Source organism: Charadrius vociferus, unplaced genomic scaffold (genome assembly GCF_000708025.1).
Source record: "Charadrius vociferus isolate BGI_N301 unplaced genomic scaffold, ASM70802v2 scaffold235, whole genome shotgun sequence".
In the NCBI taxonomy this organism is placed as follows: domain Eukaryota; kingdom Metazoa; phylum Chordata; class Aves; order Charadriiformes; family Charadriidae; genus Charadrius; species Charadrius vociferus.
The window spans coordinates 2,776,204-2,790,093 of NW_009648536.1; positions in this window are offsets into that span (position 1 = coordinate 2,776,204).

Here is a 13,890-nt window from a genome sequence, read left to right on the forward strand (position 1 = left end):
CTCTGGCACTCCCTGAACACAACGTCCTGACCCGCCATTGGCTAACTCAAGCTCTGTCCCCGCCCCACCTGCCAAGCACACCAATCGTATTCTCCCTGCTTAGTGGCCCCGCCCCCACAATGAGGCTGCTGAGGGCAGGGAGGCGGCCATGGCCATTCCCTGCAGCAGCTCCCTCACAGGCCGCGGGGGGAGGAGCTAGCCTGTGTTTCATGTGGCCCTCGTTTTCCTAATGAGCTTCATCTCACCAGGAGCGTGGTGGTCTGCGCATGGCAGGGCTTAGCAGGAGCAGGGCCCACAGCAAGTGGGGCGGGCCCAGGTTGTCACCAGGATGACACCCCCCCACCACCCCCCTTCCTCCTTGGGGGTCTCCTCTGCTCCTATCTGCCTTCCTGCGGTGCGCAAGATGAATTTTGGGGAGAGCATCGCAACAGTGGGAAGGCCACTAGGGAAAGCCACAAAGTGAGCTGTGAAGGCACCAGTGTGCCTTGGGAAAATGTAAGAAAAGGAGAGAAAAATGCCCATCTACTAGGATGCGTAGGCAGCAAGCAAGCAGGGGATTTGTCTATGGCAGGAGAAGGGAAACCAGGGGAAAAAAGAATGACACTGAGTAAGGAAAATAGTATTTTAGGATGAACTTGTTGCTGAAATCTCTTGGTCTGGGAATCGTCTCACAAGGAAAGTAAGAAATCCTGACATCTTTGAGAAGATTTTGAACTCCGGTGGGGAAAGTAGTGTGATGCATAATACAGAATAACAATGCACCATGGTTAGCTCACCGGACACTGGAGAGTAAGGGATTGACTCCCCCTTGGGCATTCGGATTTTTCCTGTTCATCTTTTCTCCTTTTAGTCCTGTTTGTCTGTCATTTTCACGTCTTTTGATTACTAATTAAAATTGCTTTTGTTTTTTCAGCACAGTGAAGCTACAATGGATCAAAACAGGAATGATACACTGCCAGAAAATATGGAGCAGGAGAAACAGTCATTCTCTCTTGGTTTGAAAGTGAGTATTGTAACAGTGTAAAAACAGTTTGTAGGCTTTCTGTGTCATCTGCTTTCCATTATCCTCATTTTTTTATAGACTGATTGGCTAGGTACCTCCACAGTAGCAAATTTTTATTTGTTCAAAATCCTCTTTGGTACATATAGTGGAACTGTCAGAGTGCAAAGATATTCTAGGCTAAAATTCGCAAATACATTTGTACTGAATTTTTGTAGTGAAAATGGAATTGATACTAGAATTTATAGCTGTTTAATATTTGTAGTTTAGTATTTATCAGCATAGAATTTCAGTTACTATCATTTGCCCCTATTCTGAAAAAAGTAAGTATTTGTCTTATCTTCATGGCATAAATTGAAAGATAATTTTGTGGTGCCATATGTGTCAGTACTCTTGGTTAGAAGATCAGTAAGAGGCAGGTATCTTGATTCTACTTTGCTCCTTGGATTGTGTCCTTAAATAGTCATTTATCTTAATGAAAACAGCTCACTTGGGTGCTTTCATAAACTTTTGAGTCCTCTGAATGAATGAAAGAGCCTTTGCAAGCTCAACAATAGGCATTCAGCCTGAACTAGTTTCTAGTCTAAGCAATGCTGCTTACATCTATACAGAAATGGTCAGTTTCTCATGAGTTTTCAGTAAAACAAAATGACTTTTAATGCATAATATTTGGATCCAGTACTTAATAGTATAGGACAGCAAACAAATAGCACATCCTTCTCATGGTTTGGTGCATTGTCTTTGCAACTTCCTAGTAAGAGATTTGCTGGCACTGGGTGCTGGACATAAGCTAAGCAGAGGTATACACATCATTACAGCTTCCTTAGGTTCACTTTCTCCCTCCTAGTGATCTGTTTTATACATGTATCCTTACACATTGTTCCAGACAAATTACATTTTTAAACTAGCTCGGACAATTTTATTAATCAAGGCATGATCTGGAAAATCACAGATTTATTTTCATGGAGCAGTTGACATCTACAGTCTGTTACAAACATTATAAAAGATATGCATAATGTTACAAATCAATCCAAAGGGAATGTATCCTGTCATTATTGTGGAGTGCTTGGAACATGGGTCATCCTCTGTCATGGTTTAACCCCAGCCGGCCGCTAGGACCATGCAGGTGCTTGCTCACTCCTCCCAGTTGCGATGGGGGAGGCAATTGGAAGAGTGAAAGTGAGAAAAAAAATTGTGGGTTGAGGTAAAAACAGTTTCATAGGTAGAGCAAAAGCTGCGCACGCAAGCAAAGTGAAACAAGGAATTCATTCACTACTTCCCATCAGCAGGCAGGTGTTCAGCCATCTCCAGGAAAGCAGGGCTCCATCACATGAAATGGTTACTTGGGAAGACAAACACCATCATTCCACATGTCCCCCCAACTTCCTTATTCTTCTGCTTTCTTCAGCTTTATATACCAAGCATGATCTCACATGGTATGGGATATCCCCTTGGTCAGTTGGGTTCAGCTGTCCTGGCTGTGTCCCCTCCCAACTTTTTGTGCCCTCCCAGCCTATTCACCAGCAGGGCAGTGTGAGGAGCAGAAAAGGCCTTGACTGCTTAGCAACTACCAAAAACATCAGGGTCTATCAACATCACTTTCATCCCAGATCCAAAACTTAGTGCTATACCAGCTTCTAGTAAGAAAGTTACTTCTATCCCAACTAAAACCATGACATTCTCTCTTATATGATCATCTTGCTTTCATCTTCATACCTAGCCCGTGATTACTTTTTATACTATGTTTAGATTGTAGGATTTTCGTGGCAACGATGATTTGTTTGTATTGTACGACGATCAATGGCTACCAAACTGTGACTCGTATCAAAACTTCTAGTCTTCAAAAAATTAAAGTAATAATAGTAATACTAATAAAAGAGAACTTTGTAGTCAGTCATAGGATTTATTTTTACAGCACGCATCTCTGTCTTCTATACTATACAGGCAGCAGTAAGACCTAACAATTGGGATGCTGCAGCATGTAACAAACACCACTTTCTTTCTAATGAGTCTATTATTAGTAGTTGTTCACAAATAGATGTTGAAAAGGAAAATGCTGAAGCACCAAGAACAGCAATGAGAATCCCACACAGTTTCATATCTGAAGATGTCAAACAGCTGTCTGAATCAAAGTCAAAAATATCTGTTGCTGGAGGGTACAAAAAAGCTATGTTTGTGACCCACTGCAAAAAACTTATACTCCTTTGTGTGTTTTTGATCAAAAATTGCCTTCCTATGCCAGTTTCTTTGATCTAAGATAAATGTTTCAGTGTGGAGATATTATGCAAGACACAACATTTCAGGAAAGAACAGAAGTCTCCAGACGACATTTGAGACTTCCTCCATTTCTACATTACTCACTTCTGATAGTGAGCAGAGACAATTATTTATGGATATCTGAGTAGCACAAATGGGATTAGCCAGGAACAACAGAACAAAAATTAAAAGAAGGAAAATAATTGAGCCTGAATTTCAAGAGAAAGTTCCTGAATATAAGAACTCAGATATTACACTCTGAAATAATTTCTAAATAATAGAAGCATGAATATCTGGGACATGGAAAAATATGTTTGTCAAAGCAAAGGTAGGCAAAAAATCTGCTACATTTATTTACACCAAACATTTCTTTTTCCACCAAAGCCTGCAAGAAATATCAAGAACAAATACAAAATCATGACAAGCATTTGGGAACTCTTTCAGATCCGTGTGCACCGAGGTAGTGAATTCTTACAAGCTTGTTAGTTGCTCCTGACATTGAATTCAGTGGGAAACTTGGCTTGGATTTCGGTGTGAGTTGGATTCATGTAAACAATTTTCTCCTCACTTGAGCAGATTCTCAAATGAATGGGACTTTGTTTTTTTAACTGTACATTTGCTCTGAAGAGTATTAACAAGCTTTTTTATGGTATAGCTAATGGCTTGCATACACTGTGACCATTCTGTGTGAAGAGGTTACCACACGATAGTGTCTTTGATCCCACTTGAACAACAAAGGGGAGAATCTGTGCCAAAGCAACACTTTCCATATTTCTCCCCTCCTCCCCATCTTCATGACTTCAAAGTACTTTAGGGCTTCCTATCAATTTTTCGTGTAATACTATCTCTGTGTGTTTGTGTGTGTGCGTGCATGCGTGTCTAAGAAAAACACCAGTTAATGGCTCTGAGTGGCCCTCCTGCATAACTTGGGAAAAATTAAACCAATTTTTATATCTTCTGGATTCTCAGATATAACCTCAAATGTCCAAGGAACAATTTTGTGGAGGCTGTATGTTTTCCACCTTTACAACACTTTTGGGTAGGTGAGTCTGCACCTGAAGACTGCCACAGCATCCACTTCCTTACGTCCCTCAAGAAGCTGACAACTGTTTAGCCAGCTAGTTTCAATTGGTTCCACACTGTCTCTGTCAAGATGTTCCTCAGAGGCCAACAGCAACAAAATCCATGCCTAGATGACTAGGGAGGCTTTAGCATGGGGACAGAATGAAACAAGCTGAAATGAGATTTGTTTTGCTTCAAATAGCAGATGCAATATAGGCAGCATCAGTACAAACCTTTCTTCTCTGATCTGCCAACAACCCACATTTGTGAGAGTGTACAGCTGTTAAGTGTTGACGTCTAGTCACTTTTTGGCATACTGACCGAGACTGGCAATATGAGTGCCCAACAGTGATGATGACGTGAATTGTTTTTCCTCTTGACTTTGTAATCAGTAAAAAATCTCTCTAGTCCTCTCAGTGGGAGCAGGTCTAGGCCTATTTTTTTTTTCTAAAAAAACCACAACAACAAGCAATGTAGGTGTTTATCAGTGTGGATACCTCTCTGCAACAGCTGAGTGCTGAACATCAGTTTAAATTATAGCATGCAGAGGTCTGTGTTCTGCCTTGTTACAGTGTACTCCCACTTATTTTAGAGAAAAAAAGTTATATTGCATATGTGTTAACATAATGCATACTTTTTGCCAGTGTCAGAAATACCTCATGTGATTTTCCATAATCTGAGGGGACTACAATGGAAATTGTATAAAGGCACTGTGAAGAGGAAACAGCCATTCTAAAATTTTTTGAGAAGCAAATTACAGACCTTTCAAGGTACTAGAGGGAACAGCTCAGAAGGCACAATATATCCTCCCTTTGATTTTTAAGGATTCGATAATTTTCTGTTTATCCCGCATATCCTTTTCTGTGTCATGAATCTAAATGGGAATGACTGCAGTTCAGCAGAGAAAGCAAATAAAACTGTAAGTGTTGTACGCAATTAAAAAGTTATCATTATTTTTAATTATTCTTCAGACTGTAGTAGTAGCCTGAAATTGAGCCTAGAACATGACCTCATCACGCTGTACAAACACAGCAGAACAGAATGACTCTTTCTCCCAAATGTTTTACTGTTCCTCAGATGTGGAGCAGCTGGAGGGAAACATAAGCCTTCAAACAAAAAATGTACATGTATTTCTTTGTCTCTGCAGGAACATAGTAAGTTGCTGTTTATATAACAAGTAGTACCTCTGTGTCTGTTCAATGTAATTCCCATTCTAGAGAGTTTGGCCCAATTAACTGCTGTCTAAGATATCCCTAGGTCAGATGTGATCCTAAGAGTAGGCATGTTCTAGGTTAATAAGCCCACTTACCTGACCAGGTTGTGCCCTGCTCAGACTAAGGAACTCAAGTCTGTCCTTCCTCCTCTCTCATCCTCTCTCACCTTATTTTTGCATATCCATCTCACTATATATATTTCTCAGTTTCCTTCTACCCTCTTTCCAAATAATACCTTGGGTATTTTTAACCACCTTTTCTCTCAGACTTTACTCTTGTCAGTCATGAAGCAGTCTTTGCTTCCAAAAGCCCAGGGAAGAGCCCCTCTTCCATTTTGCTTTGTTTCAGGGATAAAGTTCTCAGTTGTGTTCTTTCCTCCTCTTCCATTCTCCGTTGACCCATCAGACTCTTCTGCTTTATGACAGGATTCCCTCAGTCCTGATTATGAAAGAGATTTCTCTGCCAGACTTACAACCCTGTCTCCAAGTGTTAGCAACATCTTTGGCTTGCCTGGTTGTCATTGCTAATCACTTAGTCCAGTGGTGTTGCCTCGCTGAAAAGACTCCCTTCTTTCCAGGTGCCCAGAACAGCTACAACCATTCTCTTCAAGCTACTCAGAGGTCTGCACTGCTGGTATCTGCCTGGTAACTGTGCTCTTTTTCTGTCTTCACCATGCAAATAAGCTATTCCCTGGAGGCATGCGTGACTCTTAAACACAGCAGATGAAAACAGTCATTTCTTCAAGGATGAGATACCAAGCATGGGTGCAGTCCTGCTGCACCAGATGGTGTTTATGAAGATACCTGAGGAAAAAGTGCCAAAGCTGCCTTAGCTACCCACCACTAGTCATTCCCTCAGAAATCCCACTGAGTGAGAGCTATGTAAGAATTTCAGATTTACTCTAAAGCTGTAAAGTATTCTTCTCAGATGCATAAGGGGTGTGGGAAAGAGCTGAGTGAAAACCTCAGCTGGGTTCTACTTTGCTCAGCTTTAATTGTATTCTCACCCAGAAGCTGGCAGCTAGGTGGTGAAAGACTACTTTATGTTTTTTTGTTGGTTTGTTTTTTTTTTTTAAATTATCTGATCTGAAACCCATCAAAGTTAATGAAAAGCCCAAGGCTTCAGTGAACTTTGGATTAGGACCATAAAGCGTGAAATGGATTTCTTCTGACACAAGAAAGATAACTATTAAGTGAGTATCTTGGCTATTTTCTGATAATAGTTGTCCCCACTTTAGAATTTTAGTTTGAAAGGACATGTAGCTTGATTCCCCAGACATGAACTGCTGGGAGAAAGCACTGCCTCTGAAGAACAGTGTGCAAATGGGTTCCAGCTGAAGGAGGATAATATAAACTTGCTGTAGAACTGATTCCTTCAAAAAAAACCCAGGAGGTGTTTTAATGCTGCCCAAAGGCCTTAGCTCCTGGAGACTCTTGCATCTCAGCCTGATGGTGGTGTCACACTGGAGACTCACCTTCCTTCGCAAATTGATCTACAGAATGATAAACCAGACTCTATACGTATGATTCCTTCTGCACATAGAAACACAATTAAAATGTGAATCTTACCTCTATTTAGATGGATTCATACTGCTGGAGTAGAATATGTAACACAAATTAAAGCTTGTGTAGGTCTTAGAACAGGTGCGTACAGACCAAAAGGCAACTAGTGCTTGTGTTTCAGTTGTAGCACTATCATAATCATTCACCGTCCGTAATTTGCAAGAAAGACAGATTTTCTAGTATAAAACAAAGATTGCATAATGTCCAGGAGGTCATCTTAGGCTGTCTTTGTTTATGATGCCTAAAATTCACGAGCAAACTAAAACAAGTAAAATTGCTTAAAAGTCTTTGGAGAAGTCCATGGAGAGAAAGCAAATGAGGAGGAATGCACTCTAACCTGTGTTTTGTATCAATGTTTGTATTGATGTAGCAGTTTTTACAGTGAAGATTTAATTACAAATTATTCTAACAAAATTGCTGAAACCGAGTAACTGAAAGCTATGTAGGAGAAATACAGTCTATTTTTCCAAGCTTTCGGTATCTGCTACTCCTTTTGAGGAGTTATTTGAGCTATTAACCCTCATCTGTAGTTACCTTTATTAAAAGATGCGAGAGTCTAACTTTCAGTGATGGTTGTTATGTTATATGTTTAATTCTGAAGTCCTTTATTCCACGCAGGATGCTGAAGCTGGCTCACTGCACTCTGCCTGCACGCTGCAGGGAAAGCCTCGCTGTCTAACATGGGTCTTTGAATTCTGCTATGCAGCAACATGATTAGAAGTTGTATCTTTCAAACTGATCTTAGACCTCTTCCCTCTCTTCCTTTTTTCCCCCCAGTTAGCTCTAGTCAAGTTTTCTTTAGCTGTCTGACATTTCAGGCTTACAAACATGGTGTGGGGTCTCATGCAACAAATAAAATACATAAAAATGTGGGGGTTTTGTCCTTTTAAGGCTGCCTCTGTCTCTGATCTAACACTGTAACAACAGCAGTTTTCTTTGCTCTGTGATCAGTACTGTAACGGCTTGCATATTTAGGATTGGCTGTGTCACAATGGGTTGTTTTTTCTCCCATCTGAAGCACAGCTTCACCATACAATTATATCATAGAGGGAACAGAAGATGAGGCTCCTTTGTGAATTATATGTAAAACATAAAGAACCAGGGGCACTTCTTACATTGGTAAGAAGTGGTCCATCCCCACCAGAACTCTATAATCCTCACTGAAATCTTGCTTTATCATTGTGTAACATGCAGCAGTGGCATGATGCAGCAGAAGTTTTCCTCTTATACAATGGAGTAACTATTTGCCTTGTACAGATTAGCTATAATATATATAACATATAATAAGTTACCATATGCAACAATTTGTTCTTAACATGTAATGAGTTTCCACTGTTTGTTAGTTTGTGTGATTGTTTGTTTTTTAAGTAATGCTTGACAGTGGCAGTGTTCTCTTGCATTCACGCACCGGCTTAGAAATCTCAGTGGGGATTTCACTGACTGTTCCCAAGCTCTCAGAAACACATACTTAGTGACACAAGCTGTGAACATGAGCAGGGCAGTGCAAGAGAAAGTTTCAAAAACTCTGATGAGGTGATATTCTTTTTTTTGTTGTTGTTTTCCCAGTATACAAGTAAATATTCCTGTCTTATTAGTTTTAGCTTGTTAAGGTACTTGTTTGGTTTTGTATGATGTTGTAGCTTAACATTTCTGTTATGTTATATACATAGTGCACATACACACGCTGGACAACTACTGACCTCACCAGCTAAAAAGGATTACAGCCACTTTAAGGAGCAAACCCATGCATGGAAACTTAAATACAGAATCTGCTTTCCCAGGGTCACACAGTCAAAGTATTACGGCTGGAAATAATATTCAAGAGCTATTGTCCTCAGACTCTGTTATTATCCCTTGTAAATCATGCACTGCCCCAAAGCAGATATAAATTACACTTCTCTTGAATGCAGAAGGCCCTGCGCATTGCCAGAGTAGCCAGAACTAATGTAGATGACTATCATAACTAACAGTTATAAATTCTATGTAACACAGGTGCAAAGCCCTGTCTGTGGTTTCTTGAGGGACTGCAGAGAATAGAGTAAGAGAATGCAGGTTTTTGAAAAAAATGCTAGAGACTGAAGCATGGCAAGAGTTGGAGATGTGGCACAAATCACAGCAGATATACTGAGATTAACAAAAGAACAGCTGCTCGGCTCTTCTTCCAATTGCTTCACGGAGTTTCCTTCTGTATCAAAAAGGGGGGTGATTACATTTGAATGGAGACACCTCAAGACAACCTGGATCCTCTTTCCCACCTGAAACGGCAATCACTTAGAAAGCAGACATAGGAAAGTATTACTGGTCTGGCTAGGAAATCCCTGCTTTCTTTAATGTTTAGGGGGGGTTTGTAATATTTTTTTTTCTGCTAAGATTGCTTCATTATAAGGGAAGATTTTTTGAAAAGTTCCTTCTCTGTGAGATGGGAGAGTAACATTAGCAAGGCGAGTGGCACACAGATCACACCCAACAGTAGCTCTGCAGACTTGGAGCACTGCTGAGCAGCCACTGCAAAAAAAGTGAGAAAGTGTTTGCACACTCCCTGTGTCCTGGAGTATTCTCGGGCAGGCACAAGTCTGTTGGCAGCAATAGGAATAGAAATAGAAATGTTGGCAGCAATGGTTCTCAGGTCTGTAAGTGCTTGTACTTGCAACTGATCCCAGGCTCTTAAAAATCATGTTCATACAATCAGGGAAGAGAAATGATCAACGCCAATTAGTCCCCACTTACTGCTCCTCAGGCACCAAGAGAGACAATCTGTGCTGAGCTATGCTTCAGTGGGCTGTGACATTCTTGCTTTGAGTATATTATTTCAAATGCATTATTTTTAGAGCCTTCAAGCCTATAAAGGCCTATGGATGTTGGACTAGGGCCAGCTCTGACTGCACTTCTAAAAGTGGTGGCCACAAAGAGCTATTCAGGGTAGTGCAGTGGATGACATGCAGATCTAATGAGCTCTTGGACTATTTTGGGCCAGCTGCGCTTTTTTTTGTGCTGCAGGGCAGCTGGCTCACAAAAGGTGCTTATGTGAAGTTTATTGTTGGACCTAAGGCAGTCCCTGGCTGCGCAAAGGAGTATGAACTGATTTCAGGAGTTAGCCTTAGCATGCTATAAGCAGGCAAAAGGTAGCAGGGCCCCTACATATAGTTGTGTTTCAACTGTTGCACAGCTTCCTCTTCCAAGATACAGCAGCAGCAGGATCACATCCCTGTGCCATGTGTGATATACTCATTACTGCTGCTCCAAATAGTCTTTTGCCCGCTGTTTCCTATACAAATTCAATGACAGGATTAGCACTGCTAGCACTATATTTTTCACCATTGCTTCTGTCTGTATCACTAGTCCCCAGGAAATAACCTAATCTTCTACGGGAAAGATGGAAAATAATACTAAACAATACCTCTTCTCAATGGGAACTGTAGCCACTGGTGAAGAGAAGACGACAGGTGCAGATATGCCTTAATTTCTGTCATGACAAAGAAAGTAGTAGAAGTAGGAGCAACGGACTATCTGTAATAAAGTCCATATCTTTCCAGCTTCCACAACTTTGATCACTGTTTGGAAAACAACAAAGCAATCCAGACAGAGCATGTGGAGGCTCTGATGGGATCTTGTAATGGAAGATATATCTTTCCATAACAGCTCTACCAGTTGCCACTATAGTATCAAGGGAAGAGGTAGGGATGAGACCCAAAAGAGCATGAGGACAAAAAAGAACTTGGAGACAGCCAATTTGCCACAATTTACCCCTAAGTATAGAAAACAAGGCTTTAAATGCAAGGGTTCCAAAATTATATCTCATGGTTCTGATGCAAAATGTAATCTTTTAGAGGCATGGGTCACTTGGCAAGCAAAGTAGCATTGCCGTCCTCTGTGCAGAGCTAGTAGAGATGTTGTGAACTCTTCAAAATCTAGCATCTTCTTTCCTGTCAATATCTCAACTCTTAAGCCAGGAAGTTCTAGAAACAAAATAATAGTCATTCTTATTGTGGTGATGGAATAGGATTCAAGAGCTGGCAAGACTTTTGGGGTTGCTTTTTTTTGCCACCTGATGGTGATAACCCATGCAGATGTAAGCTTTTCACTTTACCCAGAAACAAAGAGTAGAGGAAGCTCCTAGAAGGCCTGATGCACTCTCCCTTGAACACACACTCAGTTTGGAAAGCCTTGTTTCCCAAGAGATACATTGTTCTGGTATCTGGGGAGATTGTGACTATAGAAGCCCAATGCAGTCCCTGCAGCTCTGTAAATCAGGGTCACCAGAAATATAACAAACTATGGTATTTGATTAGGAGGCATGTATTTACTTTTCTATGGGACAGGGAAGATTTCTATGTTTGCAAAAAACAGTCTAGAGGCCAGGGTCTCACTATTGCTTTGGTGAGCAGATGGTATCAGCATAGAATCATAGAATCATTGAATGGTTAGAGTTGGAAGGGACCTTAAAAATCATCTAGTTCCCCCCCCCTGCCATGGGCAGGAACACCTCCCACTAGACCAGGTTGCTCAAAGCCCCATCCAGCCTGGCCTTAAACAATTCCAGGGATGGGGCATCCAGAGCTTCCCTGGGCAACCCGTTTCAGTGTCTCACCACCCTCACTGTAAAGAATTTCTTCCTACTATCTAATCTAAATCTACCCTCTTCCAGTTTAAAACCATTATCTCTCGTCCTATCACTACATGCCCTGATAAAGAATCCCTCCCTATGTTTCCTGTAGGCCCCCTTTAGTTACTGGAAGGCTGCTAAAAGGTTTTCCCGGAGCCTTCTCCTCTGCAGGTTGAACAACCCCAACTCTCTCAGCCTGTCTTCGTAGGAGAGGTGCTCCAGCCCTCTGATCATTTTCGTGTGGCTCTCCTCTTGTCCTGCTCCAACAGGTTCATGTCCTTCTTATGTTGGGGCCTCCAGAGCTGGACGCTGTACTCCAAGTGGGGTCTCATGAGAGCAGAGTAGAGGGGCAGAATCACCTCCCTCGACCTGCTGACCATGCTTCTTTTGATACAGCCCACAATATGGTTGGCCTTCTGGGCTGCAAGCACACATTGCCAGCTCATGCTGAGCTTCTCATCAACCAACATCCCCAAGTCCTTCTCCTCTGGGCTGCGCTCAATCCATTCCCCGCCCAGCCTGTATTTGCACTTGGGATTGCCCCAGCCCACGTGCAGGACCTTGCACTTGGATTTGTTGAACTTCATGAGGTTTGCACGGGGCCACCTCTCAAGACTGTCCAGGTCTCTCTGGATGGCATCCCTTCCCTCCAGCGTGTCGACCACACCACACAGCTTGGTGTTTGTGGCAAACTTGCTGAGGGTGCACTCAATCCTACTGCCCATGTCATCGACAAAGATGCTAAGCAGCACTGGTCCCAGTATTGACCCCTGAGGAAGACCACTCATCACTGGTCACCACTTGGTCATCGAGCTGTTGACCACAACTCTTTGAGTGCGACCGTCCAGCCAATTATTTGTCCACCGGGTGGTCCATCCATCAAATCCATGTATCTCCAATTTAGAGACAAGGATGTCATGCAGGGCAGTGTCAAATGCTTTGCACAAGTCCAGGTACGTGATGTCAGTTGCTCTTCCCTTACGTACCAATTCTTTAATGCTGTTGTAGAAGGCCACCAAATTTGTCAGACATGATTTGCCCTTAGTGAACCCATATTGGCTGCCACTGATCACCTCCTTATTTTCCATGTGCCTTAGCAGAGTTTCCAGGAGGATCTACTCCATGATCTTGCCAGACCCAAATGTGAGACTGACTGGCCTGTAGTTCCCCAGGTCTTCCTTTTTTCCCATTTTAAAAATGGGGATTATGTTTCCCCTTTTCCACTCAGCGGGAACTTCACCAGACTGCCACAACTTCTCAAATATGATGCACAGAGGCTTAGCACCTTCATCCGCGAGTTCCCTCAGGACCTGCAGATGAATCTCATCAGGTCCCATGGACTTGTGCACTTTCAGGTTCTTTAGATGCTCTCAAACCTAGTCTTCTCCTACTGTGGGTGATTCCTCATTCTCCCAGACCCTGCCTGTGCGTTCTGTGACTTGGGCAGTGTGGCTAGAGCACTTGCTGGTTAAGACTGAGGCAAAAAATTCCATGAGAAAGTAGTGGATGAATATCCTGGAAAAAGTTCTTCCACTGCACACTATTCACTTTTTCAACCTTTATGGAGAAGCTATCAGGCGAAAGAGTTTAGCACCAGAGGCTTCTTGACTTTAGATTGAGAATCAAATTTGACAATGCAATAACCAGTTGACTGAAGACTACTGTCTACCATATTGCTGATTTTTGCAAACATCCTAATTTTGTCTCACTTGTTTGTCAGAAGGAACATAAAGGGTGTGTTCTGCTAACAGGAGCAAGGTGACCGTGGAGGATGTTTCTCATTAGTATTTTTTGATGTAGGAGGATTTGAGCCGTTGTTCACAATTTATGTAGTATTTTTACAGAACAGCCTGTCGAGCTCACACATGTGTGAGTCTTCATGATTTCAAGAAATCCAATATAATTGAGAAAATTCAACAGATACCCATACTGTGTGGTTGCTACCATCTGGTGGCTATCTCCATACATTGCATTTTTATTTGCTAATTATTTCTGTCCCTTCAAATAACAGGGATGCAAAATTAATGGAGTTTTTTTAAATGTGCCTGTTGTGCAGTATCAACTCATGTAGGTTTGCAGAAGCAACAGACCGTCACAGAGGCTGTGTCTAATCTGAACCTTCAGGCTTTCCTGTGCTAGCCATATTTGTACAATGCAAAAGCTTGAAATGCTGTTGACATGACACGCCCAAAG